Below are 16,971 nucleotides of genomic sequence, written 5' to 3' on the forward strand. Positions count from 1 at the left end.
CAGAGGGAAAATAACAGCCATGCTAAAAATCCCCAAGTCCACATCTAAGGACTAATGAATAGAAAAGCTTAGTTCCTTTTTCTTTTATTAATTTTTATTTGCTACAGTATGTAAAATACTCTTGTCATAAAACCTTTACTCCTGAATGACACAGGAGAAACAAAACCACAGCTTAAAAGGGATGATTTTTAAAATCATATTTATAAGTGTCTATGAAACCTTTGACTAGTTTTAACACAGGCCTTTTTTAAGATGAACTATTAGGGACTAAAGATATGCTTTGGGTGACCCCAGAGTATTCTATCTAAGATCCATTGCTCCAAGGCAATTGATCTTCAATCATTGATTCTTGAATCTTCTTTACTGGAATAACCTTGTCTCTCAGGCAGTTGTACTTCAATCATTTCTTGTTTCAGTTGAAAATAATAGAATTTTGTATAGAACATGAAAATAAATATCTAAAATAAATAATTGTTAAAATGTTTTTATTGAAAGTGACAAAAAGCAAGACAAATACTCAGAAGGTTACTTTATATGCTTTCTAACCTAAATAGCATGTAAAATCAATAAAAGTCATTGAGGCCCTCCCTCTGACGTGGCAAGAGGACACTTGGATGATTTCTTCTTTCCCTTATCACTCTCTGTGACCTGAGGCTGACCACCTACCCTCTTTAAACTACTGTTTCCTTGTGCACAAAATGAACACTTATTTCAAAGTGCCTTTTAGATGCCAAGCTCAAGTCGACGCTGAAGTACAACAGGAGTACAGGATGCAAGATAGACAGCTCTGAGCTCATTCCCGGGAAGCTGATTTGCCAAGAGCAAACTCAAGAAAATGCCAATTCGCCAAATTCCTTTGTCATTTCTCCTTATTTAAAAACAGCATTTTGCACTGAATGTGTTGGTTTTCACAGCCTTTGTAGATTTCCGTGAGGTTTTATTTGATCATCTTTCCCCCTTCGTTTCATGACAGCATTTAAAGGAGTGTCCAGTTAGTTTGTCTCTGTCTTCAGCCCTGGGCCCTATGATAAGGAACAATGGAACAGATTTAGCACAGAGAAAAAAGGATGGTCAGAGAGACTGAGGGACACAAGGTTATAGCCATAATGATTCTCAAATTCAAAACAAATCTATTCAGTATTTAAATACATTAGGCAGATTGAGCATACAATCATCCTGCCTATGTGGTCCTTTCTCTTAAACTCTAAGAGCTCAGTGGAGAAAACAGACTAAAAACAGAAAATAAATAAATATGCAACTGTGATAAGCATTCCGGGAAACAAACAGTACTCAGACAGTGAATAAAAGGACCACATGTTAGACAGGGTGGTCAGGGGAGGTGCCGCTTCCTTCCAGGTACATGATAGGATTGCAGAGCCTTTTTTTTCTCTCAGCTGTTCCTTGGGGCCATGGGAAAGGTCTGGCCAATGAGTTAATTGTGAATAGAAATGCTGTGTGTCACTTTCATGCTGGAACATTTAATTGCTGTTGCAAGGACCTTTAGCTCCTCTTCCCCATGGCATTCTGGCTGACAAGATGGCTCAAGATGTAGTTCCACATTCAGCTGGAGCCTATATAACCTCAAAGTGCCTCCCCCCAGCAATTCACAAAGGACTTGTAGTGTGTGCAAACAAACCAAGCTACCAAGGTCTGGAAGCTTTTGTTAATGCAGGATAACCAAGATTGTCCTGAGTAGGCCAAGAGGCATCTCTGAAGAGGCAGACGGATGGTTTACAAAGGTTTTTAGACAAAAGAAGCCTTAAGCTTGGCTGGTTTACAAACCTGAAGGAAGGCCAATATGGCTAGATTACAGTAAATCAGAACAAAAGTAGCAAAGGATCTTCAGAGTTCCCTTCTGCTCTAGGCTGACGGGCTCTTAAGCGGTTCTGATGTTTATATTCCTGGCAATGCTTGAAGGCAGATTAAGTAGCTTGACTCTAAATGCCTTTGATTTGTTTACACAAATCAAACTCTCATATTTTATCTCATGCCTCTGGATTATGATCATTTTTATCAAGAACTTTGCATGTGGGCTATTGATATGGTAATGTAATCCTTATGCCTCTAGCCCTCCAGTCAATACCAGGATGCACTTGGGTGTATAGGCCCTTCATAGCTGAGCTAAGGATCAGGATCAGCAACCCACAGCATTTTCAAGTAAATAACATGTAATGTTGTGCTCTCAGCTTCTCATATGTATTTCTTATTATTCTGGCAACAAAATCTAGGGAAAATCCCAAACTTTTCTGGACTTTTTCATAGCCCCTTAATGTTCATGGAGCAGAGCTTGTCTTTTGCACCTAAGCTCTTGTTTGAAAACAAAATAAAACCAGACAAGAAGCCCCTTAGCCAAGAGTAAACTGCATGGAATGCAGTTCATCCTCTTAGGAAGAAAAGAAGTGCTGAGTCAGCCTTTGTGGGATTAGACAACTAAGGCCCTGCTTCATCCTTGACACTGCTAAGATAGAGCTGCTGATATTATAACTGCTTTTATTGAAGTCTGGTAGATTTAGAGGAAGAACATCCATCTGATATTACAGTCATTCTTATACGGTTCTTAAAGTCTTAAGGATTTTTGAGGTGAATAAAATCCTGCTTTAGAAAAAGAAAGTAGGAGAAGGAAAGGGAAAGGTATCCAAAATTAAAATTGAGTCTTTAATATGGTATAGGCTTAGTGCTAGATGCTTTCATATGCATTATTATCCCCATGCAGTAGAGGAAGCAGCTGAGAGAGCTTATGGTCAACCAGCCCATGAGTGGCAGAACACAAAAGCAACAGGGGTTTTGTCCCCCACCCACCCTTCTGAAGACCTTGCTCTTTCCTCTCTATCATTTAGACTAGAGTGTAAAAGTGCCTAATACCATCACTGCAGGCAAACAAAATGGCCAAATCTCACACTCTTAAAATCTCCAGAGGTTTCCTCTAAAAGATAAACACTAGATCATTATTGATCTATTAATTATAGAGAATCAGAAGAGCTTCTAAACAGAGCTGGTTTGTAATAAGCTCTGCTCTGCTAATTGTGCATCTTCCTTTGTTCAGCCTCATCCTCTATAATTAGCACAGTCTTGAAAATAGAAGTTGTCTATGACATTAAAATTCTTGCACAGCACAACGTGTAATTATTTCATATCTTCACATTAGGGACCAAGATACTTATGGTGAAGGGTGGAATTTTGTTTGTTATTTAATTACTTACAAAAGGAGCACAGGAAAACCAAGACAAAGAGATTATTAAAATAATTTCTACTTGACTCTGAAACACATACACATAGATCAAGACACGGACACACCTTTTTCTCCTTTCCTGGCTCCCACCTGGCTTCACACCTCCTTTCCACTGACACAATCTCAGCTACGCCTGCTGCCATCTCTTTCTGTCGAGGACCTACTTATCCTTCAAGACACACTCAAAACTGCCTCCTTGGCAGACCTTTTCAGATGTTCACAATGAAAATTAAGCTCCCTCTTCCCATCCCCCAGGGTGCTTTGTACTAATCTTAGAGCATCTCTCTGCCTTATATTAGGAGGTTAAGGATAGGGCAGAAACTGTTGATGATTCACTCAAACATTTTCTTTCTTTCTTTCTTTCTTTCTTTCTTTCTTTCTTTCTTTCTTTCTTTCTTTCTTTCTTTCTTTCTTTCTTTCTTTCTTTCTTTCTTTTTCTGGGTATATAAACAGTCAGCATTGTCCTGCCTTCCTTGGAGTTGGATATAACCATATGATGAATGTTAGCATTGGGAAGTGAGTGGAAATGACAGGCTTTTGCAGGGTGGCGGGGACAGGGTTTTGAGGCAGTAGGTGTTCCCTCCTCATGTCTCTTATCCTGTTGCCATCAGTGAGAGAACTCAGGCCCTAAGGTGGGGGAGCCATGGGAGGAAGGGAATCGGGGCCCCTGAGTCACCAGATGGGAAACTGTGTCACCAAGTAACAAACCCCATTAGACTGTTACATAAATTAAAAATAACCATCTATTATATAAAGTCTCATAAATTTAGGACTTCTTTGTTACAGCTATGAGTATATACTTAACCTAACACAAGAAAGTTTGTGTTTGTGTGAATGTTATTCCTTTTATTTTAGAAGCCTGAGAAGAAATAGGACTAAAAAAAACAAATCACCTTTAACTGAGTAAAATTAAACTGAATTGATCCCTCATTTAGAAATGGAGCAGATGGTCATCAAAATGAAGAGTGGAAGATGCTCTAAAGCATCTCCAGGATTGGGATGCCATCTTCTCATTTGCAAGCAGCTGTTTAGAATTTTGTAAACAATCTCACAGGTGATTAATTTGGATTAGAGAACAAAAGGAATACCCTATTAGTTTCCATATTAAAAATATGTCTTAGTTTATTAATCATTAAAATATTCATTATTTCAATCAACAACTATACCAAACACATTCTACATGCCAGGTCATCCTCTAACAGGGTTGATCAATAATACCTTGGCTCCAGCTCACTCCAAGTTCACAGTCCTCTGGGGAAGCCAAATATCTATTAAATTATCTCACTACTGAATTCATACTCAGCTTATGACTCAGGATATCAGGTTCCTTTCTGTAAAATAAAAATAATAGTATTGCCTGCTTCTCAGATTTTGTTGTAATTTTTAATTAGATAATATTTAAATATAATTATTAAGTATTTAGCACTGTGCTTAACACTTCAGTTTAACAAGTTGATAAATCAACGCTGTTAAGACTCATATTAACTTAGGTAAACACTATGGTTTGTGCAATAATGGGATCTGAATATACTGAGGGAGAAGTGTGTGAAACACAACAGGTTCCCTTGAAAGTGACTCTTTATATAATAGTTGAAAGGTAGGGGAAGAATGTTCCAATTTTTTAAAAGTGAAATAAACCAAAAAGTAGTATATACAAGGAACCTATGATGGGAGGAAGCATTTTGAGGAAGTGGGGGAAAAAAAGTCAGAGTAGCTAGAGTTTAGACAGGAAGAACATGCTAAAGCTGCAGGAGGAGAGACAGATACTTGGGAACCACCATGTAGTTGTGCTGAGAATAAAACATAATTCCTAAGCACAACAGAAAATCACTGAGTGGTTTCCAATAGGTGATGGAACTGATGGTATGATCAGCTTTGATTTTTGGAAAGATCACTGTAGCCAAAGCATTGAGAAAAAGGATTAGAGACTAATAATAGATAGATCACTTGACAAGTCACCATAGGAGTTGAGATGAACGAGGCCTAAAGCTTTAATAAGGTGGGTAAAGAAGTAAAGATGTCAGCTGTTAAGAATGGCTGCTGGTTTTTCTGATGGACAGAGGCACATTTCACAGGGATGGGCACCCTGAGGGTCAGGGTTTCAGGGTCCTGAATTTGCCTTTGTGCCTGTTGCATTCAGGTGCCCCTCGGATATCCAAGGACACAGTCAAGTACACAATCAGCTATATGGGCCTGGAATTCCATCAGTACCTCTGAGCGAGAGTATCAGTTCAAGAGTTATTGCCATGCAGATGGCAACTTAGGCCATTGACAGGAAAATATTTGCTTTTGGAAAACCAGCAAAACTTGCAGGGTGGTGGGGAAGGTCCTAGGACATAGCCTTGAGGAACTTTTTAGCAAAGAAGATTGTATGAGACTTCTCCAAAGAAAAAAGAACCAATAGGGTGGTGTGTGTGAGTGTGTGTGTGAGTGTGTGTGTGTGTGTGTGCGTGTGTGTGGTGAAGAGATATATTTTAAGGAATCGGCTCACAAAATTGTGCAGGTTTGCTGAGTCCAAAATCTGGTGTGGGGGTCCAGCAGACTGGAGACTTGGAGAGGATTGTTGTCTGGGTCCAAAGACAACTGCTATAAAAGCAGGAAGAAATGATGTTGCAGATGAACATAAAAGGCACTGTTCTGGAGAATACCCTCCTTCTCAGGAAATGTCAGCCTTTTGTTCTATGCAGGTATTCAATTGACCAGATAAGACTCACCCATATTATACAGGGCAATCTGAGTAAATTCTCTGATCTATATGTAAATTTCACCCCAAAACCCTTATAGAAGCATCCAGAATAATATTTGACCAAATATCTGGGTACTGTGACCCAGCCAAGCTGACTCATAAAATTAATATTACAGAGACATGAAATAAAACCCAGAAAAGTGACTGCTTCTCAGGCTGTACCATAGGTACCAGGGAAACGACTTATACCACAGTTTTCAAAGAGAGCCCTAGAGTCAGACAGCCTGGGTTTCAATTCTAATGTCACCTTTTATTTGTCCTGACTGAACATAGTAGGTGTTCAATAACTGCTAGCTCTTATGCTTAAGATAGACAAGATTCATCATAGTTAAGGACTGGTGGCAGCAGGGTCTAAGGAGCACAGAACCATTCCAAGGAAGGAAATGCCACGGAGGTACCCGACCTCTTCTCAGACAAGGGTCTGATGCATAGAGGGAGTATCTTCTGCACTTGTTTATCTTCTACCTCCATTCCAAGACACCTGCCTCATGAGTGAGCTGTGACACCTTGGAAGTAAATTCCTTCTTCATTCTCTTCTGATAAAGCCCTAAAGGATTCCCTGTTAAAATGCAACTCCTACCTGAGACAACTGGTGTCAACCACTCCTAGTTTTATGTGAATTCCTTTTCTGGAGGCCCTTCTCCAGCTGAAACTTAATGCAGGATTGAAGAGGCTCCTGGTAGTTAGGAAGTCAGTGGGAGATGAAGGGAAGGAAGGAACAGGGAAGGTAGCAGGAAGAGTCCAGGAGACAGAAGGAACCCTGAAGCTTCCCCTACCCAGGGTTTACCCCATGGACACTCTCCATCACGTCTCATGCCTCCAACGTGGTGCTTTTAAATAAGTATTAATTTTAAGGTTTTTTTCTCCTATAATAAGCCAAAGTGATTTGTTCAGAGATAGGCTAACAATAGAAGACAATTCTCTTGCTAATTTCACACTGTCATACAGAGTATGCCATCAATAATTTTACCCTTAGGGTACCCTTTTCACTCTCGCCTCTGAGATGGGGATCCATCCCTTTTCTCTGATCTATCCAGAGCAGTTGTTCAGAAATCACACCAATATTTCCCTTAGCTCTTTGAGAAATTATGAATGTGCTTTTGATGTTCTTTGTCCAGGGCTTGGGGCAGAGTTTTAGTAAGCCTTTGTGTTGCTGTGAACAAAAGACCTGACAAGAACAATGTACAGGAGGAAAAGCTTAGTTGGGGCTAAAGGTTTCGGAGGCCTTAGTCCATGGCTGGCTTTCTCCATGGCTCTGGGTCCAAGGTGAGGCAGGACATCATGGCGGAAGGGTATGGCAATCAGGAAGAAGAGAGTGAGCTCTGTTCACCAGGGACAAAATATAAACCCCTGGGATATAAAGGTATACCCCCAGTGACCTCAGCCACAGGTCACTCCAGCCACACCCTACCTTCCTAGAGTTACCACCCAATTAATTCATATCAGGGGATTAATCCACTCATTAAGTTACATCTTTATAACCCAATCATTTCACCTCAGAAAAGTCTTGCACTATCTCACACATGAGCTTTGGGGGGAAACTTCATATCTAAACCATAACAGGCAGGGAGCCTGTGCAATAGCCCTCTTAATTCTCTACACATTACAAAGGTGTGGGACGAATTTTTCAGCTCATCATGCAGTAGCTTCTGTGAAGTTGGCAAGTTGTTGTATTTTTATTTTTAAATGAAACACTGATAAGGATCTTGGACCATGATGAACTTAGAGATAATTATTCAAATGGTTTTCCTCTGATTCCAATTTTTCTTTTTATTATCAATAGAGTCCTATGCCATACATTTTCGCTCAAGGTGAGCTCTTTTTGACATTTTTCAGCTGAGAAGAGTGGCAGGCCACATCTGCATCTAGTTTCTGCATCTCTCAGCTACTTGTCCTCAAGCTACCTGGGGTAGGCCTAGGTCACACAGTGGGAATGAGCGGGGTCCCCTGATCCCAGTCCTGTGCTCTGTCCCCACCACCACTCTGCCCTCGGTTCCTGTGGCATATTCTTCTTCTGCCTAGAAACCAGTATCGATCAGGCTTCCCCCACACCCTTCACACTTTCAGAGCCTTAGGAAGGGGAGCTGAGAGGGAGGGTGGGCTCCAGTACTCTTTGGTTTCTCAGGGGCATCTTCTGGGACAATTCCCCAAGCATCTGAGCCAGTGCTGAGTAAAAAAAAAAAAAAAAAAGAGTCAGTGGGAGATTCTTTAATAGACTCAACTCCCCATGCTCTAGAAAACAGGTATGGGCTTAGTAAAACATTTGCCTCTCTATACCCCTGAAGAGGTCTCTGAGGCCCAAACCCTCAAGGAGACCAGTGAGGAGACACTCTTTCAGGAGTGGGGTAAGGGCAGGGGTGAGCCAGTGGTCAGTACTGAATGAGGCTGAGAGGAAGGATGAAGATCAGGGATGGGATGAGAAGCAAGACTGTCTGAGGCACACTGGGATATTTATAAGTAAAATGTTTTTTCCCTGTGAGCTACCAAATATTCTCCATACCAAAATAATCCTGCTTCACGTTCAGAGGCAGAACCCCAGGCCCCCGAAATACAAATGTGTCAAAATGCTCAAAAGTTAAGACTCAGCACAAATGGTACCTCTTCTAAATGTCAGTTGCCTCACAGGTCATCTCCTTTATTGCTCAGTATAGCCCTGCAGAGATGGGGGTATAGCTTGGTGGTAGACACTTACGTAGCACACACAAGGTCCTGGGTTCCATCCCCAGCACAGCCGAAAAAGAAAGGAAGACAGCCCTGCGAGTAAGTTGACGCATCCACCAGCCACCAGCCAGTTGAGGAAATAAGGTTCCAAAGATTAGGGTACAAAGAACAAGATAGGTGCCAATTATAGCAAACGGCATTCAGGATGATTCATTTTAGTCACCAAGAACAAAACAAAATGTAGTTGGTTCAGCTCCCATGGGCTGAGCCCAATATCAGGTGGAAATCTGATGAGATTTTCAGCCATGGTGTTATTGACTTCAAGCCCCCTAAATTCTCCCTGTCTAGGGAACTGGATTGATGTACTTGGCACCTGGGTGAGACCAAACCAGCAAGATGAAGCTGAGCACCTCCAGCAGTGGGCAGTAGAAGGCCAAGAAGCAGGAAGCCAGACACATTCTCTGCAAATAATATTCGCCTGTGCCTCTCTCTGGCTATGGGCATGGCAATTCCCCTGCACTGGCTGGCCGCTGCCCAGCAGTTTGCTTTTCTGATGGTGTGTTTATTTACAGCCTTGAGTGCACTATAACCAAAGTCCTTCCCAAACATATCAGGCATTGAACAAACCGGATTGGAAGCCATACTAATCCATAATTTCTAGGTTTAAAAATTTTAAAGGCATTGGGGCTGGGGATGTGGCTCAGTGGTAGAGCACTTCCCTTGCATGTGTGAGGCACTGGGTTTAATTCTCAGCACCACATATAAATAAATGAATAACATAAAAAGGTCCATCAACAACTAAAAAAAAAAAACAAAAATTAAAAAAAAATTAAAAATTTTTAAAGGCATCCAGAGTGGTTGTTGGGGTTAGGATTTGGCCACATCCAGTATTCTTTGCTGGGACTTTGTGACAGCTATTCTCAGCACATGTCACAGAATCCTGGAGAGAATGCTAAAGAGATAGCACAGAGAGATCTGGAAGCACAAGGAAGACCTCTGCAGGCAGTAAACCTGCCATGACCATAGCAGGGTGCTCCCTCCCTACCCTTTGAGTACAGGATGTTCTGAGCTCTCAAACAATACTTAGAATTAACTAACGACTTATTTCCCAGGTGCCTCAACAAATATTTATTCAGCTGTGAACCAGAACTCTTGCTTCTCATCACCCTATGACTCTGCCTAATGTACCTTGGTTCCCTGGCACCCAAAGTTTGAAAAGAAGTCAATGTTCAGTAGATTTTGGCCAAATGAGTTGACATAAACTGTATGTCATCCCAGGATGTGGAGAATGTCCTCTAGCAAGAAACAGTCAAAAAATCCTCCTTTACCAATGGAGTCTACCTGCCATCCCGCGAATGGCTTCTCTAATCTTTCCTAATAGCACGAAACAGCCTTCAGACTCTAGTGAAATGAGTCTAGCATTTGATGGACTGCCTCATGAATTAATGAACACCACTCTGTAGAAAATGTTCTGTGAGCATTCACAACGGTCAGAAACATGACTGGCAGAGGTCATAAAGTTGAGGAGAGACCAACATAGTGGTTACTGATATTTTTCCTGCTAAAGTCCATGTATGGGATGAATCTCTCATGGGTCCGATGCTCCTAACAGGTGAGCTAACCCATGTCCCTTTTTTGGTCACCCAGGAAAGTAAGTAGGGATCAAATGTGTCGAACCGGTAATTTTACAAAGACAAACTTGAATCTGCTGTAATGTTAAAAACTATAATCCCAGGAATAGCATTAATTGAGTGTTTACTGTGTGTTATGCCTTATGCCATGAGTTTTGCACATATGAGTCTATTGGAACTAGATGGTTCCCTGGGTGGTGGGTTTCAAGAAAACACAGGTATGTAAAGGTGCCTGAATGTTTCCAAGACTGTATGTATCTCATGCTCAAATTCCAGCACTTGGCGATTACATTTATAAATAATCCATGATGTCCCTCACAACTGACTGCCACAATCAGCCTATGATAATATAAAGAACCTGTTATCACAAAAACTGTGCTCCTTCTGTCAAAGCTGTCAAAGTTGCCCTCTGGTTCAAACCCAGTTTTCCTATATTTGTATGAGTCACTTTGGGTCCTAAAAAGTGACAATAACTGTCTTTTATTGAGTGTTTATTGTGTTCTACTCACTAGGTCAGATTTAAAAAAAAAATTAATTGTAGTTGGACAAAATATCCTTTTATTTTATTTATTTTTATGTGGTGCCGAGGATCAAACCCAGTGCCTCATGCATGCTAGGCAAGCACTCTACCACTGAGTCACAATCCCAGCCCCACTAGGTCAGGCATTTTGCTTAAATTATTTCTAATAATAACAGATATCTAAAGTATTAAATATGAAGCTGGAGCAGGATAGAAGGTGGGAGACCAAGACCTAAACCACTTAAAAATTTGGTCCTCAGGCTCCTGGGCCCCTGGTTTCTTCTTTCCCCATTTTTGCACATCTCACTGAGGCCTTTCCTCCTCTTGGTAGTTTCCTTCTCCACCAGCCTCATCCCCAGCTCTCCCCTCCTCTGAATTGAGCTATGGCTTTCTAATGGACCATGATAAGTGGTCAGTGTCGGGGAACAGTCCTCTGAGATGTGTAGGAGGAAAATAGATGCATAGGATGGGGCAGGAAGAATTGTTAGAAAGAGAAGCCCTAGGAGGGTAAGGGCTCCAAGAGGGGCACAGAAATGCCAAGTACAGTTAAGGAAGGAAATGAGCAGGTGGGGCAGGAGGTGAGCAGTAGTGCAGTCCGGGAGCCAGCTCTCTCCAGAAGGAAATTGACAGGCAGCAGAAGGGGCTGGCTATAAGCACCACAGAGTCTTTAGGAAAGAGAGGAAAGGGGGAAAGAAATATGTAGGGAGCACTGATGAGTTTTCATGAAGAAGGAGAACCACCAGAAGGAGAAAAAGTAGCTTTTCCCAGCCAAGCTCTGATGTGGGGGAGTCCTATGACAGACGACTGCATCATTTCTGTCATCCTTGACAACCATCACCGGCCTCAGGAACTCATGGCCCAGGGAAATGTCTTCAGAGATGGAGCAAAATCAGATTCTCTCCAGCCCTTAACACTGGAGTAGACTTCTGAGTGACAAGCTTCACAGGACCAACCCTTTTCCTCAGACCCAGGAGCAAGGCCAGAGTGGGCAGGCTGTGGGGCAGGCATACCGTTGTCCAGATTTGGATGTGGAAAGACAACAAGTAGGTGCAGAGAGGTGCACACAATAAAGTTGGGTGGTGTGCTTAAGGACTAAATATATATAAATATAAGGACTAAATATATATAAATTTATATATATATATTTAGTCCTTATATTAGGATTACAGTCTTTCATACATTCTATTGCTTTGTTGATCTTCTGTCTCGTTTTTCTATCCATTATTGAAAATTGAATTTTAGTCAGGCATGGTGGCACATGCCTGTAATCCCAGTGGCTTGGAGGCTGAGGCAGGAGGATCACAGGTTTGAGGCCAGCTTCAGTGACTTCATTCATGATAAAATAAATAAATAAACACTTTGGTCACAAAGGAAAATCAAGGAGATATGCAAGGTTTTCCAGCCTTCAGTAAATGTTTCCAAGATTTCAGCTGAGGAGTTTTTGCACATTCATTTATTTCACACTTGTTCACAATTTTGAGCCACCAATATCAAGATGAGTTCATTGTGCTGCATAGTACAGATAACGCTACCAAGTGTAAATATCTGCTGTGTATATGGATTTACTTTTTTAAAAAAAGTGATTCATGTTCAGTGACTTCCTGTGTTGCACAAAGAATTGATTTCAAACTGTAATCATTTGAAAATATCAAAAATATTTTTACATCAAAGCAAAATTGAGGGTGAGGATTTGATGTAAAAATAAACAAGCACTTCTTCACCTGTTTTTACAAACAGCTGATTTAATCACTTTGATTTTAAATTAACAAGTCAGAAGGTCAGTCAATTTGATTAAACACACACATGCACAGTTAATTGATTTGGCAACTGAACTTCCTATTTCCATGAAGAAGCAGGGTGATGTAATGGTAAGAAAAAAGACCTGGCAGTTGGGCAGCCATCACTTGGGCTGGGGCTCTGCTACACACCAGCACTGAGAACTTGAGTGAACCTCTGAGGATCCCATATCCACATCCCAGATTCTGATGGTAATCAAATGACATAAAGTAAAAGAAAATAAGTATGTCCGCTGGAAAGTTCTCCTCAAAATCCAGTTATTACTATTGATAATTGTCAGATAACCCTAAAGCCAATTATTCATTAATGCTTTGAAATGTCAACACTTTATTTCATGCTCTTATTTATGGGAATTTCCTTATTGACTTCTGTTTCTCTCTTGTTCGAATCATATTTCCTAATAGTTTTCAATAGTGCCCTCTGTAAGCAATTTAATTCAGCCCTGCTGCAGATTATAAGCCCAACTACTGTTGCAGTTAATGGAAATTCTCATTTTTATGAGGTGCATCTGTTGTGACATCTGTCTGAAACCCATGGAGATGATTCAGTATTCATGAGCAAATTGAGTAATTACTATGTAATTACAATCTAAATTGTATAGTCACTGGTCTGCTCTCAAAATTCATATTTTTGAACATGATGTTAAAATCATCTGGGTTCTTCCAAAATGGGCAAGCATGTTCTTAAAATGGTCAAAATAAGGATTTGATGTAAATGGCTATAGCCAAAATAATGATGATCATGATGATGATGATAATAATAATAATAATATCTCTGGAAGTAAGAAAGTGGTGGAGACGGAAAAAAATGAGAGTGTGGAAATAATGTGTTAATAGAAGGAGAACAAACTGGGAGGGATATTTTAGAGGTGGATTTCCAAATGTTTTCTCAGCCATCTCATAAAACTTGTGAAATTGTTAAGTGTCTCTGGTTGGAGAAAACAGAGAAATAGGAAGAGAGAACAGAGATGCAAGATTTCACCTGTCCCAGGAAAAGCCCATGACTAGTGACAACTACTCAAGCTTTGGAAATCTGCTCTATAGGTCAAGTAGAGGAATTAATGATTCAAGAGATAGTATCTGATAGGCCTTGATGACCACTAGAGTTACAGTGCTACAATCTGAGATCAGTGCTTTGCTAATTGGTTACAAGACAAATCTGTGGTATTTTCTCCAAAATCATTTAAGCAACTCAATCAACAAATATTTATTAACCACATAGTATATTGAGTGTGTAATACATGCAATCTCTACTCTGGAAACAAGACAGAATATAAATAAATAAGGCAGCAGTATGAGACAAGGTATGAAAGGCTGACATTAGGTCCTGGTTGGCCTGAGTTGGAATACTGGCTTTCCTGAGTAGTTAGTGGGTTAAGCCCATATAAAGTTGATGATATTCGACCATTTTTAAACTGCATAAATGACAACTGTAGGTGTCTCCAACAAGTGGAATTAGAAAAGTCTCTAAACTATTCTGGCCTTCAGTTTCATTATTTATAAAAGTGAGAATTAGAGAAAATGGATAGTATCTGACACAAAGTTACTGCACGTTAGTAGCAGTAATAACTCTGTTATTACTTACTGTATAAACAAAGGCAGAAGTGATGTGGAAACCTCCCACAGTGAATGTAGGAAGGAACACTATTACTGTGCAATGTGAACGGGGACAAAGTAAAGACAATGAAGCAGAAGCTACTAGAGTCTCATTTTTGACCACCATCTATTTAAAAATACAAACTTCACCCATGGTTAATGTTAGGACTCGTACTACTACAATGAGAGGTCTCATTTGCTGAAGCACAGGCGTTTTTATAACCAGGCAAACATGTATTTGATGTGTGTGCTGATGGGGACAGAACCCACCAGGGCTTTGTGCATGCTAGACAAGTACCCTACTACTGAGCTGCACTCCCAGACCCATGTGACAAGTTTTTAAATTGAAGTTTTATGCAGAACCCCCCCCCCTTCAATGAACAGCCTATTAAAAGTCAGTTACTCTATAATTGAATTAACATCATATGGTTACAGTTTTAACAGCAAAACACTTTCTTAATAAATAAGTTTCCCAGAGTATTCAAAAGTTCTATCTAGCCAGGTATGGTGGCCCATTCCTGTAATCCTAGTGGCTCAGGAGACTGAGACAGGAGGATCATGAGTTCAAAGCCAGCCTCAGCAAAAATGAGGTGCTAAGCTACTCAATGAGACCCTGTATCTCAATAAAATACAAAATACAGCTGGGGATGTGGCTCAGTAGCCAAGTGCTTCTGAGTTTAATCCCTGGTATCCCCCCTCCCCCCAAAAAAAGTCCTTTCTAGGGGTGAGATGGGATAAGTGCAATGTAGTAGTTATATTTCTGAGAATTCCCCCCAAACCAGTCCATCACATGGACATCAATTCTTTCCATTGGGGAAGTGGCAGCTTCGAGCAGCAACATCAGAGGTGGCAGCAGGGAATGAGCCAGAGCTATTAGTCAGTTTGCTAAGTAGAGATAGGAAGTAAGTTCAATGGAGCAGAAAGTTTCCTGATCTGTGGAGTTGATGGAGAGAAGGAATGTGATAGGTTTCTTAAGGGGCAGGCAGAGGGCAATGCGTAATTTCGCCTCTCTTCACTAAACATGCCTGTTTACCAGAGATGAATCAACACCTTAGATTACACATTATGCAAATGACGGGGGTAATTTGCCACCTAACAGTCTCCCTGCCAGAATTTACATCCACTCCCACTGTTGTCTGTGAAAAGTAAAAATAGACATGTTCCCCTTCCCTCGTTGACTACTTTGTCTTTGAAATATGGTTTCATCTAAACCCACAGCTCAGAGGCTAAGCAGATGGCAGTGTCTCCCACAGAGGTTTTGAACCTGAAACTCGCAGGCTAGGAAATTAATTTAACAAAAACAAAAATAGAGGGACCAGTGACTCTTGAAGAACATGCAGTGAGTATCTCAAATGAGATTCAGAAATATTTCAGTGATTACAGATCAGATAAAAATCACTACCTGAAGGTAACTATTTCCTGATTTGCTCATTGAAATAACCCTGGGCAATAAGAGAACTAGGTGTGGGGTAAAATCTGTTTTCCCCCAGCACTGAAATAGGCATGGATTAATGTGGAAACAAGAAATTGAAAGTTACTGTCCATCCTAATGTAAGTGCTATAAAAAAATCATTAATTGACCAAGTCCCAGGAAAAACTAGAAGATAGTTGCTGAAATTATATGAACAGGTTCTCCACATATTAAAAATGATGTCTATAAGTATACTTGATCCCATCCAGGTACAAATTCCCAAAGGAAATACTGAAAACTTTTTCCCTGTAGTTCCTAAAATACATTTTTTTGCAAAAGGTTCTGGTAATCCCTGGAGTCCTAAATCATCTCATAAAACCACTTGCAACCTGAAATTTGGATTTTAAGGGTAAAATCAGAGTTTTTAAAAAAGTCAAGTTCAAGGTTGCATTTCTATATCACTGAGGAGTTGAACTCTATTGGAGAGTGGATTTTTATAAAGAAAACTTTGCTGCACAAAATAGAGTATGTTATTTTCCATTTCAAAAACACTTTCTAATGTTGGTCAAGTTAAGGCAATGGCATTCTTATGGCCGTATGATCTTTATAAATACTCAGATGAAAAGAAATCTCCTTTCTTCTTATCATGAAGTACATATGATAATTACATTATTAGTACATATAATAATGCTTTATATAACCATCTGTCCACAATGGAAAACTTAAGCTTGATGGCATCCAAATGGAGCCTAAATTTTTCTTTGTAAAAAGCCAGTCATGTCTGAATAGTGATGACCATAGATCACTTCCTTTGTAAGGGCACAATACGGCAAGATGGAGAAAGATTGGCTTGTCCCGATTCATCTGTCCCTGGAAGCCGTAGTGGAATCTCTTTTCCAGAAGACAGCAAATCTCATAGTACAATCAAAGACTTGTGCTTTAGCTTAGATTCCACAGATTCTTTTACTTAAGTCCCAAACAGTTAATCCTTCTCCCATAAGATATAGTCATGAAGTTTCTGAATTAATCATGTTTCATAAACATGATGGCATCCTAACTCAAACCCAGCACTTAAGGATAGGGCTGACATTTTCAAGCAAGATAAGAAGCTCCTCCTCCATCTAACATCTTTTTTGTTTGTTAATTTATTTATTTTAATTAGGTATTTATGACAGCAAAATGCATTTTGATTCATTGTACACAATTGCAGCACAACTTTTCATTTCTCTGGTTGTACACGATGTAGCATCACACCCTATGTGCAGTCATATAGGTACCTAGGGTAATGATGTTCATCTAATTCCACCATCTTTCCTGCCCCCTTGCCCCCTTCACTCCCTCCTTCCCCCATCTTTCCTGCCCCCTTGCCCCCTTGCCCCCT

At 40.3% G+C, this 16,971-nt stretch overlaps 1 protein-coding gene across 5 annotated transcripts in view; it reads left to right on the top strand.

Annotated features, from left to right (window-relative positions):
- The window catches only part of B3galt1 (beta-1,3-galactosyltransferase 1), a 558,180-nt gene that overhangs the window by 513,765 nt on the left and 27,444 nt on the right, over positions 1-16,971 (top strand). The gene's annotated exons all lie outside the window — the stretch shown is intronic.

Source organism: Marmota marmota, unplaced genomic scaffold, assembly GCF_001458135.2.
Source record: "Marmota marmota marmota unplaced genomic scaffold, marMar, whole genome shotgun sequence".
Lineage (NCBI taxonomy): Eukaryota > Metazoa > Chordata > Mammalia > Rodentia > Sciuridae > Marmota > Marmota marmota.